General features: G+C 37.3%; 1 long non-coding RNA gene across 2 annotated transcripts; it reads right to left on the bottom strand.

Annotated features, from left to right (window-relative positions):
• Positions 1-9,296: 9,296 nt before the first annotated feature.
• Positions 9,297-13,649, bottom strand: LOC140639897 (uncharacterized). Of its 2 annotated transcripts, XR_012036550.1 has the most exons (4): positions 13,565-13,649; positions 12,135-12,358; positions 11,126-11,568; positions 9,297-9,519 (listed from the first exon to the last, which is right to left on the bottom strand). It is a non-coding gene; the product is annotated as an uncharacterized lncRNA (long non-coding RNA). The 2 variants fall into 2 exon arrangements; XR_012036548.1 differs by lacking the exon at positions 9,297-9,519 and having other exon boundaries at positions 11,039-11,568.
• Positions 13,650-18,442: the final 4,793 nt, after the last annotated feature.

Raw genomic sequence — 18,442 nt, 5'->3', positions numbered from 1 at the left:
TGATTGCTTAGTATATGGCTAATTTTTTTAAAACATAAGCTAACTTAAATTCAATTTTTAAATGAATAAAAATATAGGTGGTGCTCAGATTTGACATGAAACTCAAATGACTGAAGTTTGGGCAACACTGGCCCTACGGTCATGTTGGGAAGGAGAGAGAGGTAGGTGGGGGAGGGGTAGATGTAATAGAGTGAGGAATGTGCCTATTTACAGACTGATTTATCTGTAGTAGTGAAATGCAGCATAGATTATTTATTCAGCATAGTGTTTTTCCTTATTTAAGATAGTATTTTTTGAGTTCATGGAATAGGAGAGATGTAGACAGAATCTTAGTGAAACATTATGGTTTGATGGGAAAACTCAGTCATCTAATGTTAGATTTAGAAAAAAATCTTAGCAGTTGTTTGGACTCACCACCATCCCACTCTACAGATGAGCAAACAGAAACCCATAGAGGTTTAAGTAGGCCTTCCTCTTACATAAGCAGCCAATTCTAGATGATCTTTGAAGTGCATTTGACCTTTTATTTCTTTTTTTTTTTAGAGATTTATTTAGTTTTTTGAGGGGGTGGGTCAGGACAGAGGGAGAGGGAAAGAAAATCCCTAGCAGACTCCGTCTTCACACGGGGCTCGATCCCATGGCCCCAAGATCATGACCTCAGCCAAAACCAAGAATCAGATGGTCAACGAACTGTGCTACCCAGGCACCCTGAAGTTTCATTTATTTTGAGGATGAGTTTAATTATTTGGTCAGCCTAGGCTTAAATTTACTCTTATTATTTTTCTTTAAAAAATAAATTAATAAAATAACATTTCATGATAAATGCTAATTTAGTATTGTATCCAACTCCAGCAAAATATGGTAAGGACCATAAGCCATGTGAGTGGAGAAATGATGATTAATAAAGAAATTGTGGATATTCCAGGTAAGCATTCACCAGCAGAGTTTGACTGTAGTTTCTTGCTGCTTTAAAGTATGTCTGCATATATACACACACTACACATATATATGCATAAATATGTATATTATATATGTTAATTATTTCTTATTTTTAATTAAATTATGGTTGACATACAATATTATATTAATTTCAAGTCTACAACATAGTCATCTGACAATTACATATATTACTATATGCTCACCATGATAAGTGTAGTTACCATCTGTCAAAATAAAGAGTTACTACAGTATTTTTGGCTGTCTTCCCCATGTTGCACTTGTCATCCCCATAACTGATTTATTTTATAGCTGGAAGTTTGTACCTCTTAATCTCCTTCACCAGCTTCACCTGTCTCCATGACTCCACCTAGTCTTTATCTCCTCCCCTCTGGTAACCACCAGTTTGTTCTCTGTATTTATGAGTCTTTTTCTGTTTGTTTATTCATTTGTTTTGTTTTCTAGTGTCCACATATAAGTAAAATCATACAGTATTTGCTTTTCTTTGTCTTATTGCGCTTAGCATAATACCCACTAGGTCCATCCATATTGTTACAAGTGGCAAGATTTCATTCTCTTTTATGGCTGAGTAATATTTCAGTGTGTGTGTGTGTGTGTGTGTGTGTGTGTGTGTGCGTGTGCCACATCTTCTTTATCCATTCATCTATATCAGTGGACACTTATAGGTTTCTTCCATGTCTTGGCTATTATCAATAACATTGCAATAAACAGAGTGGTGCATATATCTTTTTGAATTGGTGTTCTCATTTTCTTTAGGTAAATACCCAGAAGTAGGATTACTAGATTATATAGTAATTCTAATATTTTTATTTTAATTTTTTGAGGATCCTCGACGCTCTTTTCCATAGTAGCTGTACCAATTTCCATTCCCACTAACAGTACACAAGGGTTCCCTTTCTCCACATCCTCATCAACACTTATTATTTCTTATCTTTTGATGCCATTCTGACCAGTGTGAGGTAATAAATACCTGTGGATTTGCTTTGCATTTCCTTGATGATTAGTGATGTTGAGCATCTTTCCATGTTTCTGTTGGCCATCTGTTTATCTTCCTTTGGAAAAATGTGTATTCAGCTTCTCTGCCCATTTTGCAATCAGATTGTTTGTTTTTTTATAGGAGTTGTATAAGATCTTTATATATTTTTGATGCTAATCCCTTATTGGATATATCATTTGCAAGTATCTTCTCTGATTTACTAGACTGCCTTTTTGTTTTGTTGATGGTTTCATTGTACAAAAGCTTTTTTAAGTCTGATATAGTCTCAAATGTTTAGTTATTTATTTTGTTTCCCTGATCTGAGAAGACAGAATCAGAAAAATATTACTAGGGTTGTTGTCTAGCAGTTTACATATACCTATGTTTTCTTTTAGCAGTATTATGGTTTCAGGTCTTACATGTAAATCCTTAATCCATTTTGAATTTATTTTTGTGTATGGTGTACTAAAGTGGTCCAATTTCACTCTTTGGTATTATAATGTTAAATCTTTATATAATATTGCCCATACTTGTGGATACCTACCTAGGATTACCTTTCCTTCTACAAACTGTAAATTCAAGTTTAATCATCCCTAACACTCAGTAACATATCTAGAGTATACAGCTGTTTGAAGTATGCAAACCTTAATGGCAAGTTACTCATCATAATGACTAACATTACATTTTGCATAATTGACCTGGGTGTGCCATGAGGAATCAACTTAGAAATCTACTTTGGTTTGGTTTAGAGGGAGAGTGAAAAAAAGAGATTGTATTTGAACTAGTCAAGTAAAATGGTGCATTGAAATAAAGATTACAGCAGAGATTTAGCCCATTCCAAGTATTCAGTTGCCATTTATTAGTGAATGGGTGAATGTTGGATTGAATGAACTCTACAATATTACTCTGAAACCTAGACCTTTTAGCTGTAAGTATTTTGTATTGCTTTGGATTTATTTAGATAACTGTTTCAGTGGTTCATCTTATCAGTGTCAAAGACCATCTCAAACAAAAATTGTAACTTTGATTTCATCATTCATCATTTTATCATTCACTTCCTAAAGAAGAGAATGACTTCTTTAGGAAGTGACCTTGCACCCTTCTTATGGGGTCCACATATATACTTTCTAGGATTTCACCTGAGACACCAAAATAACACTATCTCTTGTATGTTATAAAATTAGCATTCTATATATTTATATCTATACAAATTTGTTCCATGTATTTCTTTTGGCCTTTGTGAACCATTTTGTCAAAACTGTTGGTGTAAGCCCACTGTGTCAGAATGCAGACTGCTATTGGGAAAATGGGACATTGGTTAGAGAGATCCTAACTAGATCTATCACAATGGTGGTTCTTGCATTAAATTTGGCCTACAGATACATTGTATGTGGTCTTCACAGTGTTTTTTTTCATTAATTAACTATAGAAAACAAACAGTGTTGCTGGAGAGGTGGTGGGGGAGATGGGATAAATAGGTAATGGGCATTAGGGAGAGCACTTGTTGGGATGAGCATAATACCCACTAGGTCCATCCATATTGTTATAAGTGGCAAGATCTCATTCTCTTTTATGGCTGAATAATATTTCAATGTGTAAGTATCGTATGTAAGTGATAAATCACTAGATTCTACTCCTGAAACCAACACTACACTATATGTTAACTAACTTTAATTTAAATATAAATAAATAAATAATAAATGAAATTCAGCCACATTTTATAAATTAGAACATTTTACTTAAATATCTGGATTTCTGTATCCTTGACAAACTAGCAGATCTGGCAAAAATAGGCCTCCTTTTGATACAGTAGCAATCAACAGGGGTAAAGCTCTCTTCAAGTGGCAGCTGAGATTATCATTTTGCTGCATTCTTACTTGGTATAATTCACTCATTTTTGGAGGCCTTGTGACCTTTTACCTAAGGAGAGGGGGGACAAACATGAAATAATAAATTGTGTGGTGGAGGAGAATAGGTGGTAGAAAAGTGGCAAAATGAGCAGCTTCTTGGTGACTTAAGATTAGAATAGTAAAGGTGGAGACTGCATCCCAGTAGCAGGGACATAGCAAATCTGGTTGAGTTCAGTAGAAGTCAAGAGCCCAGGGTATGTGACAAAGAAAATAGAGAGGAAGAATGGGCCAGGGGCTTCACTTTTGAAGTACAGAAAAATCAGGCCCATTGGATTATACTAGAAATCCATTTGGTGATGAAGGAGGAAGTAAGCATACTTGACCCAAACCCCAGGATATAGAGCTGGCAGATGAAGATAAGCAAGGCCTAGCCAGCTTACTGGTTTGTTTACAAAGGAAAGCACTGGATACCAGTGTTCCAGAAGAATATAGAAGCTCCAGATTCACTAAGACCCTAGGTAGGAATGGTAAAATCCTTCTTGTGGGATCTAGCATAGGTGGTGGGCTGGGAGAGGCCACAGAAACGCCTAACATTGCCACCATCAAGAATAGAGCAGTAGAATAATTCTTTCTTAAAGCTATGCTGATCAGCAGTTAACTTTATTTCCATGATAAATGGCAGGACAATGATAAGTGGCAGGACAATTTGCCAATAGTGGAAGCCCACTCCCAAATAGTTGAGGCAGGGCAAACATGAAGCAACCATTGTATATGGAAAACTCAAAAAGTGAAAACTCAAAATCTCATCTAATTAATTAGTGTTCCTAATTAAGATAATAAACTTAATAAAATTTTTAACAGCTTTATTGAGATATGATTGCCACTATTAACCTCACCCTTTTAAATTGTATGATTCAGTGCTTTTTAGTATTTTCAAAGAGTTGTGCTACCATCACCACAATCAATTTTAGACATGTTCATCACACCTAAAAGAAATTTCATATCTATTAGCTGTCATTCCCCACTCCTTCCCAATTTCTCAGTCCTAAGTGACTAATCTACTTTCTTTTCTAGTACAATCTATCCAGATTTGCCCATTCTGGGTATTCTATATAAGTGGAGTTGTATTCTCTGTGGTCTTTTGTGACTGATTTCTTTCACTTAACATGATGTTTTCAAGCTTCATCCACGTTGAATTAAGTGACCGTACTTCATTTTTTTTTTCTTTTGGCTGAATAATCCCAGTATAGTATAGATATACTACAATTTATCCATTCATGAGTTGATAGACATTGGGTTATTTCTACCTTTTAGCTGTTATGAATAATGTTGCTATGAATATTCATGTATGAGTTTTTGGGTGAATGTATGTTTTCATTTCTCATGGGTATATATACCTTGGAGTGGAACTGCTGGATCATATGGTAACTCCGTGTTTAACCTTTTGAGGAACTGCCGAATTATTTTCTAGAGTAGCTTCACCATTTTACATTTTCATTAGCAATGCATGAGGGTTCTAATTTCTCATACCCTTGCCAACATCTGTTATTTTCCATTGTTTTTATTATAGCCATCCTAGTGGGTGTGAGTGGTGTCTCATTGTGGTTTTCATTTGTATTTCCCTAATGGTTAAAGCTGTTGAATATCTTTCCATGTGCTTATTGGCTATTGTATATCTTCTTTGGAGAAATCTTTATTCAGATCCATTTTCCATTTTCAATTGGGTTATTTATATTTCAAGATCATAACCTTTTGGAACATAATTTTTTAAAACATTGGGACACATAACCTAAAAAGAAAAAAGATTTTTGTTCTGGACTTGAGAAGCAGCCTGGAAGATCTCATTTAGAATCAAATATTGGAATTTCTGTTACAAAGCAACAGTATTAGAAAATGAAGAAAATCCTGGAAAATTTTGGAGGCAGCCACTGTCATGTGAAAATTTAGAATGCACACATGTGTCTTTCATCAATTTTTTTATAAGCTTGATATAGTAAGTCAAAGTAATAATGAGATTATTCATGAAATGCCGGGGAAATGTAGTCTTTAATTTTCCCCACATAGTTCCACTTTTCATCCATCAGGATAGTAACTTAGGCATGTTCTCTAGAAGTCAAACTCATCTCATTTTCCAAAATTCTTCCATCATACTAAAATCTAGCCTTTAAGCAATAGATCTTAACCTGTTGTGTTCATGAGCACTTTTGACAGTCTAATGAAATCTAGACCTTTTACCCTGGAAAAGTTACAAATATTTCTGTGAAGAGAAGAACATTGGGAAACACTCTGACATCACCGAGTAATAAAGTTTTCCTTCCCTTGGAAGATGATGAAATAAACTGTGAATATTTATCCAGTTAATATTAAGGTCTATGTGCTCATTTCTGGAAGACAAAGTATACATGGACACACACACACACACACACACACACAATGTATTTTTATTAGGGAAACAACAAAAAAAAAGAATATGTAATTTTATCAGTTAGCTTTTGCTAACTACCTGAAAACATACTGACTTAAAACAACAAGTGTTATTTCTCATTGTTCTATGGTCTACTGGATGGTTTCTCTTGTCTGGGCTGCATCTACTGCGGCTGGTGGTTTGGGTTGGTCTCACCTGGTTGGCACTTGGCTCTACGTCAGCTGGAGGATGCCCTGCAAATTGTTCATTATGTAGCAGAATTGTTCTGGGTTTGTTCACATGGTTGTAGCAAGGGTCCTAAGAGCAGCAAGTGTGGAGGAGCCTCTGTGCACAAGAGCTTGGCAAACATCTGCCTGTGTCACATTTACTAAAGCCCAGCTGGAGCAAGTATTGGGCCAACCGAGTTGTAGGTTGGTTCTACCAAAGAATATGAATAGAAGGAGGGGATGGTTTGTGTTCATTTTTATAGTCTACCATAGTACTGTTGCACACTTATGAGAAGCCCCGTTTTTGTACAGAAATTATGCCTCTTCCTGTGTAGTATTTCTGTTAGAGAATACAAAGAGACCTTTTCCATTTGTTTTTTTTTTTAATATTTTATTTATTCATGAGAGACACAGAGAGAGGCAGAGACACAGGCAGAGGGAGAAGCAGGCTCCATGCAGGGAGCCCGATGTGGGACTTGATCCAGGGACTCCAGGATCATGCCCTGAGTCAAAGGCAGATGCTCAGCCGCTGAGCCACCCAGGCATCCCTCCATTTGTCTTATATTGGTAACATTGATAACATAATTTGGTCTTTTTTTTTTTTTTTTCACTTCAGGCCCTTGCTCCTGTTATTGACCATCCTCATGGAGTGTAGTTATGGATTTGGATAGTTCCTCTGGGACTCCTCTACACAGGGAACCTGGATAGCTGAGAATTTTGAAATCCTTTCTTTCATAGAAAGCTGGAAATAGTACAAACAGAGAATAAAGTATCAAGAAAAAATAACCTGTTGACCTCTATCACTGGCTGTCCTAGAACTATCTCATTGCAGTTGAAGGATCAATGCAGTCGGTACATTGTAGGATAGTACCATCCACCCAAAATGCAGCATACCTTTTGAGTTTTAGAGACACTCTGAAGCCAAGTCATTCAGGGTTGGAAGTTGGAGAAGGCAACATTACATGGGTGAGGAGCCTGACCTGAGTTTTCTAGAGATTAAGGCCAGGGGCCAGAGTATAAAGTTTCCAGGTCTAGAGTCAGCTAACAGAGCAGAGGACTAGCATGTGCCAGTGCTTTTAGTTTATTACAATGTTCTATCATCACAACAACTTAATGGATGTTGTAAACGTGTTTGTTCTGGTGCATACATTTGTGTGTGTGTGTGTGTGTGTGTGTGTGATTATTATTACTTCTCTTTGGCGTTTAAGCCTCCAATTAGTGAAGTGACTGTTGGAATTAGAACCAAGAGCCCTGAAAATAAGCCCAGAACTTTCTTTATCTCCTCATTTTTGTTGTTGTTGTTGTTATTGTCTTTTTTTTTTTAAGATTTTATTTATTTGAGAGAGAGAAAGAGAGAGAGCATCAGGAAGAAGCAGAAGGAGAGGGAGAAGCAAGTTCCTCCACTGAGCAGGGAGCCTGACATGGGACTCATTCCCAGGACCCTGGGACCACAATCTGAGCCATAGGCAGATGCTTGACCAACTGAGCCACCCAGGTGCCCCTATATATCCTCACTGTTAAGACAAGTATGATTCAACTCTTAGTGATGAAGGAGATACTATCTGTTTAGCCTATGGCTTTTCAGTGCTCCACATTGTGGGCAGTTTGCCAGGTGGTCACACAATCTGTGTCCCACTGGTTCTCCCAATAGAATGTCAGCTCTGTACTTCTCCCATATCCCACTTTCTGTTTGATGTTATTTGTATGTGGAAGCCTTGTTTTCCCATGTTATTTATTGGCTATTGTTTTTATGACCCAGAGTTAAAGTCTGAAAGATGTAAGCATCTTATGGATTCAAAAACTCTCAAAACATAAAATGTGACCATTTTTTACTGTTTTGAGAAATATTCTCCATCCTCAGTAAAAATAGTCCTTAATTCTCTCAAGTCTGGAATTAATTGCTTCCAGTATGTATCTTTTATGACACTCACCTGTTTGTCTCATAGGCATTTCACAGGAGTTCTTGGAGAGCAAGGATTATTTTAGGGGCCACCTAAAACACAGTGGATACTCAAGAAATGCTGAAGGAATTAGCATAAAGACCTCTGTTTGTGACCATCTGCTGTTATGAATGAGTGCATAGGTAATTGATCATTGTAATCCATAGAATCAGAATGGCTTTGGTTAAAAATATGCAGATAATTAGCATGTTTGTATTACCAAGAGCTTCAGTGATAGTCTTGGGAAATGGAAGAGCTGGCAAAATTGACCTATGAACATTTTATGTACTATATGGCAGGACGGTTTACTAGAGCTTCCATCCATCTGACTGAAATCATCCTTACAGTAAAATGATGTTTGCTTGCAAGCCAGAGCACCAATCAGAACAAATGCGGCTCCTGCCCTAAGTCAGAGTTGAATGCTACAGCATAACAGGTGTGATCTATCTAGGCCACTGGTGAGCCTGATGACTGAAAAGATGGCATGGATGAAGGGCTGAGAGGAAAATTCTTTTGAGGAAATGCTGCATCAAAGATAAAGCAGTGCACACTGCCTTTTTCAAGTCCACAGCCATTGTACATATTTGGCTTACCTAAAGCCGAACTGCCCACGGAAGCTATAAACTTGGAGAAAAATGGTGCTGAATTGGATGTTTGAGGCTAAATATTTAAAGTGGTATAATTGCCTCTTTGTGTTTGTCTCAAGCCCTCCTCACTTAAATTTCTTATTATGGAAAATGAATTTGTTCTATAAGTTCTCTGAAGGTCACTGGTGATAACTCATTATACCCCTGCTCATGGTGCCTTCTTTTTATTTTATGGACTTGAAAAATATTTATCAATAAATGACAGAATTTTGTCATTTTTGTAGTCCTCTGAATACAAACTCCACATGATTCTTTTTTTTTAAAGATTTTATTTATTTATTCATGAGAGACAGAGAGAGAGAGAGAGAGAGACAGAGGCAGAGGGAGAAGCAGGCTCGACGTGGGACTCGACCCCCGGTCTCCAGGATCACGCCCTGGGCTGAAGGTGGCGCTAAACGGCTGAACCACCCGGGCTGCCCAAACTCCACATGATTCTTACAAGTCACTTTTATATCACAGACTGGGAATGGACAGCAGCTGTCTCAGTGAAGTAAAACAAGCTCTCTCCTGCCAAAAAGCTGCAATAAATAATGAAAATGGGGTGCAGGAATGACATTCACATTTGGCTTCATGGCGTACCTACTTACAGCACATGGATAACCAAGAATTAACCATGGAAGTAGGTACTCTACAGAGCTGCAAGTAATGATAGGTACCAATTCCCATCCTCCAGGCAAAATGGTTATATTAAAATTCATATTCTCTTTATGAAAGCTTCATTTATTTTAATAATACCAAGATCTTAGAAAATACAGAAGCTGGCCAAATAGTGAAATTTTAACAGAAAAGGTATGCAGTCTGCAGTCTCAGTGTATAGCAATGCAAGGAAGAGGTGTATTTATAGAAAAAAATGATAATTCAACTCTGAAGATTCTAGAGAGAAGGTGGGTCATTCTGGTCTCCTGAGTTCATTAATACTAATGAGCAATCTGGTTAAAACTTACATATGAAATCTCAAAAGCATTGCCTGTCTACAAATTTCATTTCCTAGATCTTTATCCCTCTTGAGTGCTTTCTGGAGAACATCCAGGGTGCTGTCTAGAGAAAAATAGATTACTTATATTGGAAGGGAAGCATTAAAGCAACCCACAAGTTGGGAGGAAGAGGGTCTGGTCTCTCTAAACGTGCTCTTGAGTAATCCCGTCTGGATTTAGCCTTGTCAGTGATTCACCTCACCCCTTAATCCCACTATTCTTTCAAACCCCTGTTGCCTTCTAAAGCAGTGGACTATGCTTATTTGCACTTTCTGCCCATCCACTCCTTCCTGTCTGGCTTCTGCATTCATCTGTATGACATAATGCCTTGAATATGCCCAGAGTGTGATGAAGTCCCAAGAAACTGGTTAGGAACTAAAATGATAGTTGTGATATTGAATTTTATTTGTCAACTCAGCTGGGCTGTGGTCCCCTATTATTTTGTCAAACATTATTCTGCATGTGTTCTGTGGGGATGTTTTTAAATGAGATTTACATTTAAATCAGCGGACTTTGAGTAAACAAATTGCCCTACATCATAACGTGAGTGAACCTCATCCAGTCATTTGAGGGCCTGGATGGAACAAAAATGCTGACCTCCCCCAAGCAAGAAGGAATATTTCAGTAGGCTTCCTTCAGACTTCAACTGTAACGTCAGCTCTTCCCTAGATCTTTACCCTGCAGATTTTGGACTTGCCAACCTCCATAATCACATGAGATAATTCCTTAAAATAAATCTATCATTCTTCTATGTATCTACACATGCACACACATACTATTGGTTCTGTTTTTCTGAAGAACATTGAGTGATACAACAGTGCATAGAATGCTTTCGGAGGGGGACAGAGGGTGGGCATAGCAGTTACAAAAGCATTTTTAAAAAGTGTATGACATAGATTAGATGGCTGCAGATTATGAACTATTTAGGTCGGGCTGGGTTTAACTGCACTGCTCTCTCTCCTACTTGGGAAAGCTTTTTCAGACTGAAATTAGACTGATGTTATTATAAGCATACATTAGTTCACATAAGTTTTGCCTGCCAGAAACAAAATTCTTAAACTGCTTTAAACAATAAGCACATTTATGATATCACAGGACAGCAGGAGTAGGGCAGGCCGTTAGTCTACCAATGCCCAGGCTCTGCAGATACCTTGCCTCTGCCTTCCTCAGACTGGCTGCATTATGGTTGAAGTTGTTATAGCTGTCATGTCCAGATATGGAAGTGTCCAGGAGAAAAAGAATGATTCTCTCTTCTTGAGTGCATTTCTCAGGAGTTGGGAAAACTTCCCCAAAAGTCTCCATCATGCAGTCTCAGTGGCCAGAATTGGATCAGATGTACATTCCTAAAACCTGGCAAGGGGAATGCCATGACTGGATTAGACAAACCAGAACCTCCTCCTGGGCTGCATGCAAATGGGGTTAGCTTCTTCTGGAGCCTGTTGTTTGGTTACATGAGGCAAAGCAGGGTCCTGTCAGGCAGCCAGAAGGAGGGAAACAGATGTTGGGCAGGTAGCCAACAAAGTCCACCAATGGAGTCACCTGGACCTTGACTGGCCCTTTTCTTTTCATACAAATAGATGTTGTCTTGGTACTCTGCCAAAGAAAAATTAGTTTCTTTAAAAAAAATCAAACTACATTGATCAAATTGTTTTTAACTTATTTCAGTTACTGGGGCATGAGGATGAATTATATTATACAGCATGTGACACTATACTTGAAAATCTTCAGTGTCCCTGCTCTCACATCTCTTCCTCTTCCCCCGTTTCTGTGTCCTTCCTTTTACCCAGACCTCATGAGGCTTCTCTCCCCTTTTATATTTGAGGAATTAAACTCACACTCACATGTGAGGAAAGGTCTGCCTACTACTGTTGATTTGAGGACCTGGATGCCCAGTCTCCACCATCAGATTTATCAGAATATTCACTTACTCACCCAATTGCTGAGAAAATAAGTTGTCTTTACGTTATTACAAACAGAAAAGTCTTTAACACTCTTCATTTTCTTTGAAAGTGTAAATCTTTTGTAGAGTTGGTGTTTTAACTAACATTAGTAAAAGGCTACTTGTGATTGATCTCCCGAGTGATTGGAATGGATCAGAGTGCTAAGACTGTGTAGTGGAGGAATTTTAATTGATAATAATCCATAACCACAGCCCTGACCTTTCTCCTGAGCTTGACTCTCATATATAGTGCTCGTCTCTGCCAGACAGTGAAGGAACCTCACTCTGTTCAGAATGAATCTTCCATTGCACAGTTGTCTCTCCTGTTTCCTAGTGCTATTAACAGCACCATCATCCTGCCAAACACTCGTTTTAAATTTCTTTCTCCCCTGCTCTTCAGATTAATGTAGCATTTCCCGAAACTGGTCTGGGAGTATTGGATCCCTTGAAGAAAGTGGTACAAACAACAACATTAAAACATTGAGAAACAGACTCATAAATACAGAGAATAAACTGGTGATTGCCAGAAGGGAGGAGTGTAGAGGGATGGGCAAAGTGGAGGAAGAGGACTAAGAGGTACAAAATCCCATTATAAAATAAGTCACGAGGGGTGTGTGGGTGGTGCAGTCAGTTAAGCATGTGACTCTTGATTTCAGCTCAGGTCATGATGTCAGGGTCATGACTTTGAGCCCCACTTGGGGCTCTGTGCACAGAGCAGAATCTGCTTGAGATCCTCCCTCTCCCTCTGCCCCTTCCCCCCTTGTGTTCACACACATTCTCTCTAAATGAATGAGTAAATAAATAAAATCTTTAATAAGTAAATAAGTCACAAGATGAAAAGTACAGCATAGGGTATGTAGTCAATAACATAATAATACCATATTAATTAATACCATATTAATACCATAATAATACCATACACATGGTGACTACACTTACCCTGGTGAATAAACATTGAGTAATGTATAGAATTGTCAAATCAATATGTTGTGCACCTGGAACTAATATAATATTGTAGGTCAGTTATACTTCAATAATAATAAGATAAGGAAAATAAGTTAAGCAAGAAAGTGTTCTGTACTCAAATGTCTTTGGGGAATGTGGTATATACCATATCCTTACTTTAGTGCATTATGATGCACATTCAAATATTAAAGACCCTGCCAAATTCTGTAGAACAGAAGGAAGTTAAACCCTGTTTAATCTGGCATTTCCCAGACTTATTTCATCACAGAATCATTTTTGCAGGGAGTATCTCTTCATATATTGTGGGATATTACTATTTTACAGAAAAAAGAAAGGAAAACATTGATCTAAGTAATTTTTAAATAAAAATGAGGGACAAAGTTAATATTTATTTAGTACTTAGTAAGTACCATATACTTCATGTAGGTAAAGCAGATTTTTTATTATATCCCAATGCTAATAATAAGGGAAAAAAGCCCAAGTACTTCTTTTAGTGAACAAACTTAGCCAGAAATCCAACTTCATAATGAAATAAAGTATAGATGTACCTTAAATGTTATGGTAATTTGTATGTACATGTTTTACATTTTCCCCCTCATTTTAAAAAATATACTGATTTATTTGAGAGAGAGAGAGCATGAGAAGGGGGAGGGATAGAGGGAGAAGCAGAGCAGGGAGCCTTACCTGGGGCTTCATCCCAGGACCCTGGGACCATGACATGAGCTGAAGGCAGCTGCTTAACCAGCTGAGCCACCCAGGTGCCCCTCCCTCATTTTTCTAAACAAAGGGTGATGGCTAATTCCTTTGTTGGTTCATAATCCTCCCAGGAGCTTCCCTGGTGTAATCTGAAGCTGGCCTGGAAAAAAGCAGAGGGTAAAGAGGGCAGGGTGAGACCAAAGAGGCAGGCCACTCCAGTTTGGTAGATGACAGTTTTATTAACAGCAAATGGAACTTGAATACAAGCTTGTCTTGGATTGCAGCAATGGATCTCCACACCCACCCTCCAAATCTTAAACATTTATAAAGAGACCCTATCTGGGCTCAGTTACATATACCATGCAGGTATTCTCAACACCATATCACCATCTCAAGGCGATGGAGCAGCCTTTGGGAGTGGGAAAGGCAAGCAGAACCCACATTCCAAGGGCAGGAGAGGGATTGAGAAGCCTCTGAGTGCCTGAGTCCAGTTTATGGGTCAATCAGCAGCCATCTTTTTGATACATTCCCCAAAGTCTTGCTTTATAGTCTCAAAACTATTTATGCGGGGCAGCCCCGGTGGCGCAGCGGTTTAATGCCGCCTGCAGTCTGGGGTGTGATCCTGGAGATCCAGGATCGAGTCCCACATCGGGCTCCTGCATGGAGCCTGCTTCTCCCTCTGCCTGTGTCTCTGCCTCTCTCTCTCTGTGTGTGTCTCATGAATAAATGAATAAAATCTTAAAAACAAAACAAAATCAAAACTATTTATGCCACATTTCACCCATTTTCACTAAATACCAATAGAACGTGTGGTCTGTGGCTTCAATAATCACCTTAATAAAGGTGGAATTGAGGTTATAATTCTTTTATTCTATATTATACCACTAGACTAAGGACTTAATGTGTCTTTTTACCTTAATGCACTGAATTCATATAGGTGCCTAATAAGTGTTCATTTATGAGAATGTAAGATTCTATAGATTCTTAGCCTACCCTCAAGAACTATCAGAAAAGAATTTGCATTTTAATTAATAAACTTAAGTTTATATAAATGAGTAGAATCCTCAATAGGAAAATAGATCGAAAGTGATAATCTAAAGCAAATTTGGCAATATTTGGGAGAGGAGAAATTCGATTTGTAAATGGGGAGAGATAAAGAATGAATTAAAGGTAGAGTATTTTTCAATATTGTATGTTTTACTGCATTTAACTCACATTTTTATTAAAAAATTATACAAACTCCCAGTAGATTGAATTCAGGTATTATACTGATAAGATAGATATAATACTGGCAAAGAGTTGTTGGGCTTTGTTGTTGTTGTTAATGAGACCCAAGAGTTGTCCAGAGAAAAGCCCTGAGTTATAATTTTAAAAAAAAACAAACTGTACAGTGTACTTAGTGGCTTTTTAAAAGTTGAGGTACATCAAGCAAAGAAATATTTTGAAAATACTCAGGCAAATACAGGAATCAGAAAATGCTTTTCTTCTGTTCAAGCTAGCTGAAGAAAAGAACATAGGAAAATCATAAAATGAAGAGCATTTCTTTTCAGGATGCCTTTTTCTCATAAGCAGTTTAAAGTCCAGTGGAGTGTGCTAAAAGCTCTTTCATAATAGGGGGAAATAGAAAAAGAAGCTCTTGGCATTTCTGATTTTATTGAATAACTGTAAAACAGTGGCTTTGAAAGAGAAGAAAAAGCTCAAGGAAATGGGTAGTTGAGTGTCATGATAAGACGATAAAAAAAAAACAGATGAAATGGGTATGGAGGCAAATGTAATGCCTCTCACTTCAGAGAAATCAGGCAGAGAAAATTATCTCAAGAGATTGCCAAACAGATGGCATGTTAAAGAATCTTGGATCTCTGAAGATAGGTTTGCCTCAATTGAAGTCCTGGAGTAATGGAATGAGGTTTTTTGAGGAGAGGATAAGTGGATTGTCTTAGCTTTCAAATGCAGCTAGTGCAAGGAGCAAGTGATGATTATTCATGGAAAAATATTATCAATGATGAAAATCTTAAGTATTTCTAAACTTTTAGGACTAAATAGTAGAAAATGTACATTTGCAAAAAAATAGAAAATATACATTTGCTACTTAGCTTGAGGTGACATTCGTGTGGCATTAGGACTCCTTGACTGATACAAGAGAAGTCTGGAGCATTTTGAAGTTCCAGAAAGTAAGAAAGTATTACACACACACACACACACACACACACACACTCAAATACATGCAATGATAAAGATATGTCAAAAGAAGATAAGAATCAACTGAAAGAACTCCAAATGGTCATAACTGGAACATAATTTAAAAGCAACACAAGAAATAAAATTATATTGGATTATAAACCAAAGTATTAAATAAATAAATAAGAATGGAGAAATCTGGGGCAGCCCGAGTGGCTCAGAGGTTTAGCGCCGCCTTCAGCCCAGGGCCTGATCCTGGAGTCCCAGGATCGAGTCCCACGTCAGGCTCCCTCCATGGAGCCTGCTTCTCCCTCTGCCTGCGTCTCTGCCTCTCTCTCTCTCTCTCTCTCTCTCTGTGTATCTCTCATGAATAAATAAATAAAATCTTAAAAAAAAAAAAAAGAATAGAGAAATCTCCCTCACAGGAGAATACCAAACAATTTATGTAGATGTTCTACCCTTTGAGGTCATGAGCATAACTTCCAATTTGTTAAGTGTGGGCTTTGCAGTGACTTTCTTCCAAATTATATCATATGGAAATGGGGAAATATGAATAATTATAGTGGAGAATCATGATAAACATTACCTCAGCCAGACCAGTGTCACCATCAGCAGTGATAAGTGATGTTGATAGTATGTATGCTCAATTGATGTGATGAAAATGGTACTTGATCTTTGTGGTCTTCCTCTAAAACCCCATAACTCCAGTCTAACTATGAGAAAAGCATCAGATAAATCCCCAATGAAGGACATTCTACAAAATATCTGACCAGTATTCATCAAAACTTTCAAGGTCATCACAAATAAGGAAAGCCTGGGAAACGGAGAACTAAGGACAAATGATTACTAAATGTTTGTAACATCCTGCATGGGATCATGGAACAGGAAAAAAAAAAAAAAAAAGGACATTAGGTTAAACTCCAAAGAGATTTGAATAAAGTATGGACTTTAGTTAACAAGAATGTATCCACATTGTTTAATTGTGGCAAATGTACTATACTAATGCTAATAATAGGGAAAACTGAGTGAGTTATATATGAAAACTCTTTGTACTATGTTCATAATTTTTCTGTAAATCTAAAACTATTCTAAAATGAAATTTTCATTTTAACATTTAAAAAAGTATTTTTGATGAATACTGGCACCTGAATATATGTTGGCTAAGAAATTGTTAATGGGATGTGATATTTGATATTTGATAGCCAAGCCTTGTGATGTTAAACTTGTTTTTTCCCTAAATTCATTTGCTTGGATTAGATACCTTATTTTTAAATGGTCAAAATATTTCTTTACCAACTCAACAAAACTAGTTCCAAGGATGCCTGAGAGGTTCAGTTGGTTGAGTGTCCAACTTTTGATTTCACCTCAGTTTCTGATCTCATGGTTGTGGGATTGAGCCCTGAGTTGGGCTCCATTCTTTTGACAGGGTATCTGCTTGAGATTTTCCCTCTCCCTCTGCCCCTCCCCCACCATTGCTCTCTCACCCCCTCTCTCTCTCTAAAATAAATAAATAAAACTTTAAAAACTAGTTCCAAAAAGGTCTGGTAGACGAAAGAAAGAAAGAAAGAAAGAAAGAAAGAAAGAAAGAAAGAAAGAAAGAAAGAAAGAAAGAAAGAAAAAGAAAGAAAGAAGAAAGAAAAGTAGTTGGGTCCACTGATACAAAAAAGTACTGCATAATTTTATTCATAAAAAATTCAAAATACATGAGGCATCTGGGTGGCTCAGTCAGTTAAGTGCCCGGCTCTTGGTTTTGGCTCAGATCATAATCTCAGGGTGAGAGATTATGCCCCATCGGGCTCCACACTCAGTGCAGAGTCCGCTAAAGATTCCCTCCCTCTCTTTTTGCCCCTCCCTCCACTCACAGTCTATCTCTCTTTCAAATAAATAAAAACTTTAAAACAAACAAAAAAAGTTTAAAATATATAATTAGGGGAAAATTGATCTAGAATGTTAGAAACTGATTATCGTGGGGGTATGACTATAAGGGACATGAGGACTACTTCCAGGAGCAGATGTTCCTTTTCTTGAGTAGGTAGTAGTACAATATTTATATTGTGAAAATTCATTGGGTTATAAGTTTTGTATATTTATTTTCAATATGTATATTTCAATAAAAATGTTTGTTAAAGAAAACAGTTAATCTTGAGAAGTTTGCCAACTTGTTTTTGACATCTATTTAAATAGAACTGTAAATAATTTCTATTCAGAAACTCTTCTTTCAAAGTGGAAGACCTAATAGTGCTGTTGTTGTTAGAAATTTATGTTGTCCACTTACTTATTCACTCATTCTACATATATTTCTTAAACACCTAGGACCGTCTTGACTCTAAAACCATAGATTATATGGGAAGTAGACCTAAAAACAGACAGTAATATGATAATTGCAATAATGCATATGTGTACACGTGTAATGGGATTCTAGAGATGTTCTTTTGTGTATCAGAGGAAGTCAGAGGTGGCTTGGCAATATGGAGGGACATGTGAATTGGTACATGATGAAAGAGTACACATTTGCCTAAAAGGAAGTAGGTGTCATTTCATGAAACAAAATGAGATGAGGAGAGAATTTTAAGTGGACATAACGCTGGGGAAAGGTCACGGAGGCAGGATGAATTTTGGAAAATTTCTATAGTTTGGGAGAATGGCAGGAAGTGGCAGCAACTGGGTGTTAATGATTGAATGTTTGTA

The sequence above is a fragment of the Canis lupus genome, chromosome 1, assembly GCF_048164855.1.
Source record: "Canis lupus baileyi chromosome 1, mCanLup2.hap1, whole genome shotgun sequence".
Classification (NCBI taxonomy): Eukaryota; Metazoa; Chordata; class Mammalia; order Carnivora; family Canidae; genus Canis; species Canis lupus.
This window is presented reverse-complemented; position numbering and strand designations above follow the sequence as displayed.